General features: G+C 46.6%; 1 non-coding gene across 1 annotated transcript; it reads right to left on the bottom strand.

Annotated features, from left to right (window-relative positions):
• Window positions 1–3,168: 3,168 nt before the first annotated feature.
• LOC132528277 (U6 spliceosomal RNA) lies at window positions 3,169–3,272 on the bottom strand. The gene has a single exon (XR_009543160.1). It is a non-coding gene; the product is annotated as a U6 spliceosomal RNA (small nuclear RNA).
• Between the last annotated feature and the right edge of the window lie 9,412 nt (window positions 3,273–12,684).

Raw genomic sequence — 12,684 nt, 5'->3', positions numbered from 1 at the left:
GTCTTTGTTAAACATTTCTTTCATCTTGTCAATCTTTGCCTCCATTCTTTTTCCGAGGTCTTGGATCATCTTCACTATCATTATTCTGAATTCGTTTTTTGGAAGGTTGCCTATCTCCACTTCATTTAGTTGTTTTTCTGGGGTTTTATCTTGTTCCTTCATCTGGTACATAGCCCTCTGCCTTTTCATTTTGTCTATCTTTCTGTGAATGTGGTTTTCGTTCCATAGGCTACAGGATTGTAGTTCTTCTTGCTTCTTCTGTCTGCCCTCTGGTGGATGATGCTCCCTCCCATGTACTTTAAATCCTCTCCAGATTACTTGCAATACCTAATAATATGTAAATGCTGTGTAAATCGTTGTAAATACCATGTAAGTGGTATGTATATAGTTGTCAAAGTGCAGCAAATTCAAGTTTTGCGCTTTGGAACTTTCTGGAATTTTTTTCCTGAATATTTCCCATCCACTGTTGCTTGAATCCCAGGATGCACAGCCTGAGGACACAGAGGGACGACTATATATATATATTTATAATACACATATATAATATATCCACATTTTGAATTTAACCTTTAGACTGAGATGGCTCCAGCTAATATTTTCATGAAATAAGCTGAGTCAGGTGATTCTGGTTTAGGGTGTATTTGCAAACTGCACTGTCTATTGGGTGGTTGCCTCCACACCAGGCATGCCAGTAAAGTGCAGGAGCCCTGAGAGTGAGTTCCCTGCGTTTCCCGTTGTGAGCTGACGTTTGGTTTCCCCGGCTCACTGTGTTCCCTGATTATCGCAGAGAGAGAAGTAGCAGGAACTCCTTTCCCAGCAGCTATAAAATGCCAGTTAAATGGCTTATTTGCAAATTGCCAAATACAACCACTAGGTTATTTCTACACAAGAATTCCTGTGTAAGCAAATCTTCAGAACCTCAGGATTCAAATGGGGTGAACTAATGAAAAAGTCCTGGGATTAACAGATAAAACTACTGTACGTAAAACAGATAAGCAATAAGGATTTACTGTATAGCACAGGGAACTGTATTCAATATCTTGTAATAACCTATAATGAAATATTATCTGAAAAAAATAACTGAATCACTATGCTGTACATCTGAAACTAACACAATATTGTAAATCAACTATACTTCGACTTAAAAAAAAAAGTCCTTGGCATCCAGACAGCCAAAAAGCACATGAAAAGATGCTCAACATCGCTAATTATTAGAGAAATGCAAATCAAAACTACAATGAGGTATTACCTCATACCAGTCAGAATGGCCATCATCAGAAAGTCTACAAACAATAAATGCCGGAGAAAAGGGAACCCTCCTACACTGTTGGTGGGAATGTAAATTGCTATAATCACTATGGAGAACAGTATGGAGGTTCCTTAAAAAACTAAAAATAGAAGTACCATATGATCCAGCAATCCCACTCCTGTGCATGTATCTGGAGAAAACCATAATTCCAAAAGATACATGTACCCCAATATTCATTGCAGCACTATTTACAATAGCCAAGACATGGAAACAACCTAAATGTCCATTGACAGAGGAACGGATAAAGTAGATGCAGTATATGTATACCATGGAATACTGCTCAGCCAAAAAAAAGAATGAAATAATGCCATTTGCAGCAACATAGATGAACCTAGAGATTATCATACTAAGTGAAGTGTCAGACAGAGAAAGACAAATACCGTATGATATCACTTAATGTGGAATCTAATAAAATGATACAAATAAACTTACAAGACAGAAATAGGGTCACAGATATAGAAAACAAACTATGGTTACCGGGTGGAAAGGAGATTGGAGGGATAAATTGGGAGACTGGGATTGACATATACACACTACTATATATAAAATAGATAACTAACAAGGACCTACTATATAGCACAGGGAACTCTTCTCAATAATCTGTAATGGCTGTATGAGAAAAGAATCTAAAAAAGAGTGGATATATGTATATGTATAACTGATTCACTTTGCTGTACACCTGAAACTAACCCAACATTGTAAATCAACTATACTCCAATAAAAAGTAAAGAACTCTTTAAAAATGTCCTTGGACAAGTTAGCAGCTTCTTTTAAGTCAGGGCGCTATGCTCTGCTCCGCTGAGCTCTGCCAGCAGCTGAGAGTTAAGACCTGGAGATTCCCGTCCTGATCCTGTTCCTGGAAAGCGTCGGGATTTTCAGCAAGTACTTTCACCTCTATCTCAGCCTCTGTGGCCTTTCTTCTTCTTGCTTGTAACCAGCATTGGTGTGTCCGGGATAGATCGGATGATCTCTACCCAGTTCTAAAAACTCAGGAGAGTATTGTGCTAAAAGGAAGCTCCTTATGGGAGGAGATGATCCTGAGGGAAAATGGCTAAAAACTAATAGCACTCATCTTTTACTTTCTCCCTCCCCTGGGCACCTCCACTTTCTACTGTTCACTCCTGGCCTCCTAAGTTTCTGAGTCTTACAAGAATTTCCCACGAGGACTGTTTTGGGCCTGAAAGATACCCTCAAAACATCAAAAACCTTGAACCAAAAAAAGGCAGACTACTTTTCATATTTAAACTGAAAAATGTTTAATGGCAGGAAAAAACCCCACCAAAACCAAAATCCCTCCTTGACTGGGAAGTAGTAACAGGTTGAAAGTTTAATAGGACATGAGGAGAATTTGACACCTTGAGGGCAAGGGCTTGCTGCAGGCGCACCAGGGATGGAGGTGAACATGGTATTTAGGGACCCCAACCTCCCCTCAGGCCTCAGGTTGCCTGGCCAGAGCACCCCAGCCAGGTCCACACCCCCAGCCCCCTGTCAGTGCCCTGGGTTTGGTTAAAGAATGTGTTAATAAAAAATTACTCATGACACTGGTAAAAAATGTAGGGCTGACTCTGTTCAGTCGGGAACCAGCACCATGGTGTAGGGATGACTACACTGGAGGAAGAAGTCTAGTGGCAGCATTTTCCCAACAGCATCTGCTTACTTCATGTCTTTGTAGCACATTTTGCTAATTCTCACACTATTTCCAACTTTTTCACTATTATATTTGTCATGGTGATCTGTGATCAGTGATCTTTGATGTTACTGCTACGACTCACTGGAAGATAAGATGATGTTTAGTATTTTTTAGCAAGAAAGTATTTAAAAAAATGTTTTGCTGCTCAAAGGGTTAAATTTTTTTTTTCATAAAAATGGACTGCTTCATGAATTCGTGTGTTATCCTTTGTGCAGAAGCCGTGCGAATTTTCTCTCTATCGTCCCAATTTTAGTATATGTGCTGCTGAAGCAAGCATTGCAATACACTTTTTTTTTTTTTTCTTTTGCAGTACGCGGGCGTCTCACTGTTGTGGCCTCTCCCGTGCGGAGCACAGGCTCCGGACGCGCAGGCTCAGTGGCCATGGCTCACGGGCCCAGCCGCTCCGTGGCATGTGGGATCTTCCCAGACCGGGGCACGAACCCGTGTCCCCTGCATCGGCAGGCAGACTCTCAACCACTGCGCCACCAGGGAAGTCCTTTTTTTTTTTTTTTTCTTGGTTGCGTTGGGTCTCCGTTGCTGCGCGTGGGCTTTCTCTACTTGCGGCGAGCGGGGGCTACTCTTTGTTGCAGTGCACGGGCTTCTCATTGCGGTGGCTTCTCTTGTTGTGGAGCACGGGCTCTAGGCATGTGGGCTTCAGTAGTTGCAGCACCCGTGCCCCCTGCATTGGCAGGCAGATTCTTAACCACTGCGCCACCAGGAAGTCCCAAGAAAGTATTATTAAATTAAGGTACGCACATTGTTTTTTAGACATAATGCTATTGTACACTTAATAGACTAGACTATGTATGGTGTAAACATTACTTTTACATGCACTGGGAAACCAAAAATACCATGTGACTTGCTTTATTGTGATGGTCTGGAACTGAACCTAGAACATCTCTGAGATATGCCTGTACCTGTTTTTGCAAAGTGAAAGAAATTTGAAGGCGATTTTTAATTTTAAGAATAAAGGCAAAAAGCAAAAATAACAGATGCTTTATCTCGATTTATTTTGTGCATCTATTTGCAAGATGTGTCTTAAGGTCATTTCTTCTTTGCTTTATGCCATTTCAGCTTACGAAAGGTTTCATAAGAACGCTCTACTTGTGGATTGCAGGGGAAACCTGCACCTCTCAAAGCTCTCTATCTGGCGCACAGCTGCTGAGCTGTCCACTGGTAGGTGCTCCGTGGCACCTGGAGGACCTGCCCCAAGCAAAACTCTCATTTCAATAACTCACGCACAACTGCACCCTGCCTTTGCTTTTGTAAAGGGATTTACTAAAAAGGAATGTAGGGCCTTTGCCTTTAAATGTCAAAGCAATGTTTCTCTCTTTGAAAATAAAATCTTTCTTTTGGTTCTTCTGAAAGTTACTGATAAGACCAAAGGGGATAAAACAGGGAAGGAACAAGGAGAAGAGAAACCGTGGCACCAGTGCCTGGAAAACGGCTCTCTGTGGGTGAAAAATGTTCCAGTTGTTTCTCCCAGGTAAGACTTGAAGCAAAGAAGTCATGCAGAAAAGCTCATGGAAAATCAGAGCAAAGTATTTTTAGGTGGTTGACCTTTTAGTAAGAGTAGTATCTCCTTTAAAAGGAAAAATTATCATAGAATATTATGTTACTAATACTTGGAAGAGAGGCAGGAAGGTGGGGGGATAAGCCAGGGGTAAAAATATCCAAGTCTGTGGTATACACTTTGGGGGCCTGTGTGCCCAGAAGCTCGTCTTTCTGGACTGGCTGGTACTGGAGCTTTGCGCTTGCATCTGGTATAACTGCATCCCTTGCCTATCGGAATGTGTCTGCAGAACCATTTCTCAGTTCTCAAAATGTTCCCATACAGCCTCCCTCCCTCCTCCTCCTTCCTTGCCCCTTTCTTCCTTCTTATTTTCCTTACTGTCTCCAGGAAAAGAGAGGTGATGAAGCTTCCAGTTAAGAGCACAGACTTCAGTCATATTGGCCTGAATCTGAGTCTGGACTCTGCTACTTACTCTATGCGTGACCTTGGACAAGTTACTAAATTTCTCTGGGCCTCAGTTTCCCCATCTGTGTAATGGGAGGAACAAGAGTACCTGCTTCGCAGGGTGGTTGGGATAATTAAATGAGAGAGCACATGTAATGTGCTCAATAAAACTGAGTTCTCAGGAGAAAGGGAGGAGCTTGCAGAAACCTGCTGACTGTCTGCCCAAGGGGACATGAGTGCAGGATAAGCCAGCAGGTCTGGATGCCCAATCCAGACCTCCTTTGATTTTTGTATTTTCTGTTTTCACTCCAGTACTCCCTGACTTTATTCCGTTGTACCTGCGTGGATTATTTTGACAGAAGAAACTGAGCTAATCCCACTCTGTGTTCTGCAAAATTCTCTGATAATAGGTTTTTTTTCTCAGAATACTCCACTGCCCCCCAAAGAGTCAACTCCAAGTAAAATTACGGAGCATACAGGGTTTTGTTTTGCTTTGGTTCCAGTCTACCTCCTCTTTCTGTAGGCTCCGCATCTCCATTTCCTTCCCTTCACCCTAAATCCCGAGGGGTCTTGCTGTCTAGTTCACTGCAGCACCTGTCCACTTCTGCCCTCTTTCTTATCTTCCGAAATAGCCTGTCCCAGTGACCTTGCGCCACTCTCATTTCCTGGGATAGCTGATATCGGCTAATTTTTAGGAGTCAGCATGAGTCTAAGCCAGTCCACAGGTGACCACAATGAATGGCCCCTCTCTTTGCTGTGTTTGTCTCCTCACTGCGATTTCAAAGGCTCATCTCCAACAGTGAAATAGGCAGCAATTGCAAAGTAGTAAGGTATTTCCAGTGCACACCCAGTTGTACCTTCCTGCAGGGAGTTCCCTGCTCTTTCTTGCGGTTAGGCTGGCCCCAGATACGACCGGGGTCATGACTCCCAGGATACTCACTGCTGGATAGAGGGAGCAGGCTGCAGGGGTGAAAACTAGACAGGTCACCAGGTGGAGGTGGCAGAGCGGGCCGGCCATCCCTGCAGGCAGTGACTTGGTCGTCCCAGCTACTCTACTAGTCTGACTTCACTGCTTGGCACCATTCTTGGAATGGATGCAAAGCCTTTTCCTTTGCCCGGAAAATCTCGTCGAGCTCCCTCTCCCCTGGACCCCTGAGGGCTGCTGGAGAGGAGCGCACCTCCAGAGCCTGCGTGCTGCTATCTTAAGGGCTCTGTGGGCTCCAGGCCTCCCACGCATCAACATTCTTTCCTATTTAGCCAGAGAGGGATTTCCTCACCGTTTTCACTCCTGCCAAGACCCAGTCCCACCTCTGCTGCCCCTCCTACCAGACTCCCTCACTCAGCAAATAACCTTGGCTCATCCGAGGGGGGCCCTCCGCTTCTCTCACCTGCCTGCTCTCCCTGCCTGTCCCTCTCTCCTTCCTGCCCCCTCTTCCTCTCCAAGGCCAACGCCCTTTGTCTCTGACCTTGACCTGGAGTCCTCCTACAAACCCACTGGCTTTCTTCTACCATGCGTCTTCTCTTTCTGGCCCAGTGGCTCTCTCCACATAGGTTGTGAATAGCCCCTGGTCTCCTTGAGTGGAGACTAGTCTGTGGCCCGTTCTCCTCTGAGCTGCCGTCACATCCTCCTACCCCTCCGGTGCTTCCTCTTTGAACCTTCGCTCTCAGCCCAGGTGTGCATGGGCCCATCCTCACTCTCTCCCCGACTCCCACCACAGGCTTCCTGGAGGTCGAGTCCGAAACCTTCTTTCCCTGTGGTCACTATGCGCATCCTCCATGCTGCACTGTAACACCCCTGGCCGAGGCCTGAAGCCTCCCGTTTGCCCCTTGCAGTGGTCCTTCTCCGTCGTGATTCTTCTCTAACCCTTGAACTCACTGTGCTTCCTTTACTGTGTGTGTCTCTCCTCCTTTCGTCCCCTCTCCCCATCCTCCTCCTTTCCAAACACGCAGGTTCTGTCCTGGCTTAGAGTCCATTTCCTCCACAAACACTCTCTTGTCTTTCTTCCCCTTTATTCTGACTTCATCTGTGAATAACATGTAAGTTGGCACTTTTAGGAGTTACTTCTTTTCTGAACTTCGGATTTTCCTCCCTCCCTCCCATCCTCCCACCCTCCCTCCCTTCTTTCCTCCTCTCTCCCTCCCTTCTTTCCTCTCATCTATTCAGTAGATATTTACTAAGCATCTTCTGTGGGCCAAGTTCTGTACCATAAAATTAAAACAGCGATCACAGTAAAACGTGCTAAGTGCTGTGAGGTGGGAGGTACAGGATGTTACGGGAGCACCCAGCAGAGACACCTAAATCAGAATGCGAGAAGGGAGGGTGAGGAAAGGCTCTCCCTAAGGAAGTTGTGTTTAGGAGGAGATGTGAGGAGGGGTAGCCTGAAGGGCAGGGTGAGTTTTGGGGGAAAGTCTGGTGACTTCTGCCGCCTCGCCCCTCTCATTCCTTCTTGCAAGCATATCCTCACCTCACTAGGCATCCCCTGGTGACAGACACTTCATACTGGACAGGTTTCAAACTGAACGGATCATCTCTTCCTGTTCTTCCGGTGCTGCTGTGTCAGCAAAAGCCACGCCAGTATTGTTTCCCTAAGTTTCCATAATGTCACACCTGACTCCTCTAGTTTGCTACCCCCTCACACTGGCTCCACCATCTGTGTCTTCTTCTCCTTCTGTCATTCCCATTCAAAAATCCCTTGCTCTTGTGTACTTCCCTGGTGGTCCAGTGGTAAAGAATCTGTCTTACAATGCAGGGAATGCAGATCTGATCCCTGGTCAGGGAACTAGGATCCCACATGCCGTGGGGCAACTAAGCCCGTGCGCCACAACTACTGAGCTTGCACGCCTCAACGAGAGACCCCACGTGCCTCAAACTATAGAGCCCGTGAGCGCCTGGAACCCGCACCACAACTACAGAGAAGCCTGGGCACCACAACGAAGATCCCGCGTGTCGCAACTAAGACCTGCAATTAAGACCTGATGCAGCCCAAAATAAATAAAATAAAAATAAAAAAATCTTAAAAAAAAATCCCTTGTTCTTATAGCCCTTCTTTTTCTTGCCGAGACCTCCAGTCTCACCCTCATTCAATCAATCCACAGACTTCCACTTTTAGATATTTTCCTGAAGTATTTTGAATATCACTCTTTCCTCAAAAACTGTCAAATCACCATAAAATAACATATGCAACTCTGGTGTCATGAGCTTCTACCATTTGCCTCAACCAGGGGAAACAGCTACCCTGAAGGACTTTTTATTGGTCTCACTCAGTAAGAATCCTTTCAAGATGCTGCCTGCAAGGCCCAGATGAAGGAAGCCTCGATCCTCTCCCTCTTCTTACTTCCCCCTCCCAGTGGAAGTCACTGCTTCCTTCTTTGTGCTCCCCCAGCACTTTATTTGGGTCTGTAATCACACATTCTTATTCATAAACACCCTGCTCTTTATTATAGTTATTTGCGTATGGTATCAATCTTCATTACTGGAACAGTTGGTTTTTTACTCCCTTTAGTGATGGCCAAACCATCTTGCCTGTAACAGGCATTAGATAAATGCTGCCACATTCAACTGCATCAGGACTATAGCTGTGGGAGACCTTGGCCATGTCACTGCTGCACTTATCTGAACACACGTGCAGTGTTTAGCTGCTCTGGGGATTCCTGTGTGAGTTCCACTAGCAACGGCCAGGCAGCTAATGTCTTTGCCAGTGCCAGAGAGGCTGATGGGATCCTGAGTCTGGACTACAGTTTAGAAATGACACCAAGGGCTGATTCTTGGGGTCTCTCTGCCACCTGGGACTGAGCCTTTCTGCGAGGGAGGCTGCGGAGTCAGGGTTGGGGAGAAGCTCTCATGCCAGGAGAGAAAATGATTTGGTTCCCTTCTGAGACCATTCTCGTCAAGCTCCATCCTGAAGGCCTCACTCAGGCTGAGGCTCAAGGATCCTGGCTGAAATTCAAAGTCCTGAGGAGGTTCCAGCCCAGGACCGCTCACCCACAGTAACACTCAGGTTGTTAGGGGCCAGGCTGTGAATTTCCCAAACTCTTGGGCTGCCCCCATCCAAGCTGGGGGTTGTCTAAGAGATATATAGATAAGGGTCACCCCTGGATCCTACCCTGGAGAGCTGGGCCAGAGCACATTATCAGCTAATTAAGATTGCAGAGCACGAAGTGACAGAGAAAAGCAACAGAAGAATCAAGAATTCGCCCTCCTGGATGAAGACAGTGGCTAGACGAACGACCAGTCACGTATGTGGGTAGAACTGAATGTGTAGGACACTGTCTGGAGGTGAGCAGACTGCCTACACAAGGCTCAGCTTCAGGACGGTGCTCAGGTGGTAGGGACTGGCCTTCGGGGTTGAAGTGATGCTTTCTCACAGGGTAGCTGTGGTGTGAGCGCCAGACAATCAGCATTTTTATTGTTTCTAAGTGCATGACATTAACCTTTTGATTACGGAGGCATCCACTTCAAAGACATCCATCTGGAATAAACACTTCTCCAGCTACACAGCTAGATCAGAGCCAGGCCGCCCCACCCATGAAGCTCCCCTGGTAGAAAGCCCTGGGTGACCTACACTGCTGGCCATCTGAGTCACGTGCTTCCCCCTTCCTGTGCTTTAATTCCCACTCATGTTTTAAATTCACCAATAAAGAGTGAGCCCACGAAACCCTAGGCGCCTCACCCTCGACCCCGATAAAGGCAGAACCCCAGGTCTGTGTGTTCTCTCTCTCTGTCCCCACGACCTCGCTGTTGGCCCCCAGGACTTGTGAGTTAGGTACCTTGGCTTTTCAAAGTTCCCTGGTGGCCGTCAGTGAGGTGTGCCCTGCAATCATAACAAGAACCACAAGGGCTGGTCCAGTCTCAACTGCTGCTTCCGTGGGGAAATGTCTGCGGGGGGCTCCTAGCAGTAGCAGGGGCCCAGGTGAGCACTCCCAGGCATTCCTAGCTGATAGCATCTCTACTGATAGGCTGAGGCCAGCCCAAAACAGTAGCCCTGAGAGAGAAACCTTAACCCCTGGAGACAGCAGTAACACCGGGATGATTTAAGTTGGCTGGGAAAGTGGGAAAGAGAGGGAAAGGAGGTGTGGGGAGGGGAGGACACCTGGCTGACAATCAGTGCTTTGGTTCTTCATTTGATTTCTGTTGTGGTTAGTCGTTCAACGCAGGAGGGCCCCAGCATCTTTCACAACTACACTACCTAGACTGTGCCTTGCCTTTTAAAATTTCATCATGTCTATGTAAAAGGTCCTGTGGAAGAATACAACAGCACAAAACCCCATTCTTCCTCAGAGCCTAAAGCAGCCCATTTTTGTCAGCTTCCAGAAGTTTCCTTTTGGAATCATCTGTTAATCACCTTTATTTTAGGAACTTGGAATGGGTAGCATAACTACAAGGGACTCATCGGAAGCCAGATAGGACTTCCAGATCCACACACACCACCACCTCCAGGAACTCCGGGGCAGAACCTTCAGGAGTCTCGTTTGGAGGCTTCCACTGGAGAATCCTCTCCTGTTCTTGGCCTGGCTGCCCTGAGGGCGGGTGCAGGAGCTCTGGGAAAGGAAGAAATCCTGATCACAACACCACTTGTCTTGTTTCTCCTAACACCCGCCTTTTCCCACTCGAGTGTGGGCACTCCTGGGCACCATTTGTTCTCATACAAAGGAAAAAACAGATTTGTTGTGAGTTCCCTGTGTGCCTGACTCGGTTACCTGATGTTGCGATGGTTTGTTTTCTGGGATGTTTAGCGCTGTACACGTTCTTTTTGGGGCGAGTGCTTTGTAGAGACATAAACAGCCAAGTAGACTGCAGGGAATCAACGCGTAGCTGACTCTTCTTTCTTCGGAGCTACATGCCTGCAGAGATAAATATACAGAAAGACAGACATTATAAAGGGGGAAGGACGCCGTGTCAGCATGACAGCTCTGAACACAACAAAAGAGTTATCTGTGTGCAGAGGCTGAAAATAGAATATAAAGCAATCAGAACTGGGGAAACAGTGGAGGCCTCCTGGGGAATCATCTGCAAAGAAATCCTGAGCCTCCCAGGAAAACAAACCGTGGGTAAAATCGGTGTGAAAGTGAAATTTGAAAAGCCACGTTGAGTAAAGCCATCTGATGGAGTGGAGTGAAGCCACTGCTTTGGAGTTTTTGCTCTGAGCAAGGTACCCTGGCCTTGGGCAATGGGCTTATTGGGAAGCTGCCCCGGTTGAATGCAGTGTAGCCGGGCCAGTGGGAGGGTGGGGTAGGCCTTTGACATGAGCCACGCTAACAGTTCAAATAGAAATATGGCAGCAGAGCTGCTGCGGCGTGTGTGTTCCTAAAACAAGATATGGTACGTTAATTTTACATTTAAGACTCTTTTTAAAAAGCAGATGCTCTCCCCCACCCCCTTCAGCTTTTTGGCAAGCTTGCTAGAACCCAGTGAACCAAGGCAGGCTGTCCCCAGCCCTTATCTCATGCAGTATCTCTATTCCTTTGCAGATCAAGCAGCTAATGAAAACCTGCTGAAGAAAGGGCAGGGCTCGGTTTAGACTGCATTTCAATGGGTAGTTAACCTCGGAGTTAATGACTCTGCACCCGTGGTCGGCTTCCTGCCCCTGGCAGGCACTTCCACCAACCCTCCGTCAATTCCAGTACATCTTGTTTACTGGCTGGTTTAAGATCCAGTTGGCCACTTGCCCTGTCAGGACAGAGGCAGCCACTGAACTGCGCTTAGAACCATCAGCTATGAGTGCAGCCAGTTGGGTCAAAAAATGAAGGAAAGGAAGAGGCCTTTCAAGAAACCTGGGCCTTCTGATTAAAGTAAGAATTAAGCCATTAGGTCTGCAGGAGGGTCTTTGGGCTGCTGCTAACTTTTCCAAACACAAGTCCCCCTCAGCTACTGACCCAAGCTCAGTGTCTCATCATCAGTTGCCAGGGCTGAAAGACAGGACCAAAGCGGTTTAAGATCAAAACGGTTTAAATTTTAAACAACTGTCATCTACCTGCTTACTGTTCACTTTCGAGGTGGAAAGCGCCCCCAACAGGAAGTGGTACTGCCTCATTCTGAGCTTGCCTTGAAAGCCAGAAATGACGCTCCTCCCCAAATTCAATTCCAAGTTTAATTCCAAGCTATCTCTGCCTATAAAGAGATTTGTATTGAGTTTTGTTGCTGTTGGTGGGATGGTGATTTATGATTTAATTGAGAATGGTCCTCATTCTTAACAAGATTACTGTCTCAAAGACATGAAATATATAGCATGCTCTGCTCCGCTCAGCCACGCCAAAAGAGGCCCTCACATGCGTCTTTGTGACACGAAAACGAACGCACGTCCACAACCCCACAGAGGTACATCTTATTCAGAGAACCCAAAGGTGGTTTAAGGATCTCACTGGCCTTATTAAAATAGACAACCTAAGGAATGCAGAGAAGAGAGACTAGATAACACAGTTGGCATCAGTTATGGGCTGGGCAGGTGGACGAGTGGGATAGGGATTTAGTAAAATGGATGGAATTAAGGTCTCAACCCAAAAGACACCCTGTTTCACTCCTCAGGGACTCAACCTCATGACCCGGCTCCAGCTCTTGAGCCCTGTGGCTCCCCAAGATCTCCATCCCCACATCACAGTCTGTGGAAGGAGCTGTAAAATGCATTGTGTTGATTTCAGAGATACTCTGAGTGCTGCCAGGGAAAGACCTGCTGAAAGCCCGGCAGAATGAATGTGCGTCTGGTAGAATCCGGAGCAAGGGAGCAGAGCAAA

Source organism: Lagenorhynchus albirostris, chromosome 10 (assembly GCF_949774975.1).
Source record: "Lagenorhynchus albirostris chromosome 10, mLagAlb1.1, whole genome shotgun sequence".
Lineage (NCBI taxonomy): Eukaryota > Metazoa > Chordata > Mammalia > Artiodactyla > Delphinidae > Lagenorhynchus > Lagenorhynchus albirostris.
The sequence above is the reverse complement of the archived record's forward strand: the minus strand, read 5'-3'. Positions and strand labels throughout refer to the sequence as shown.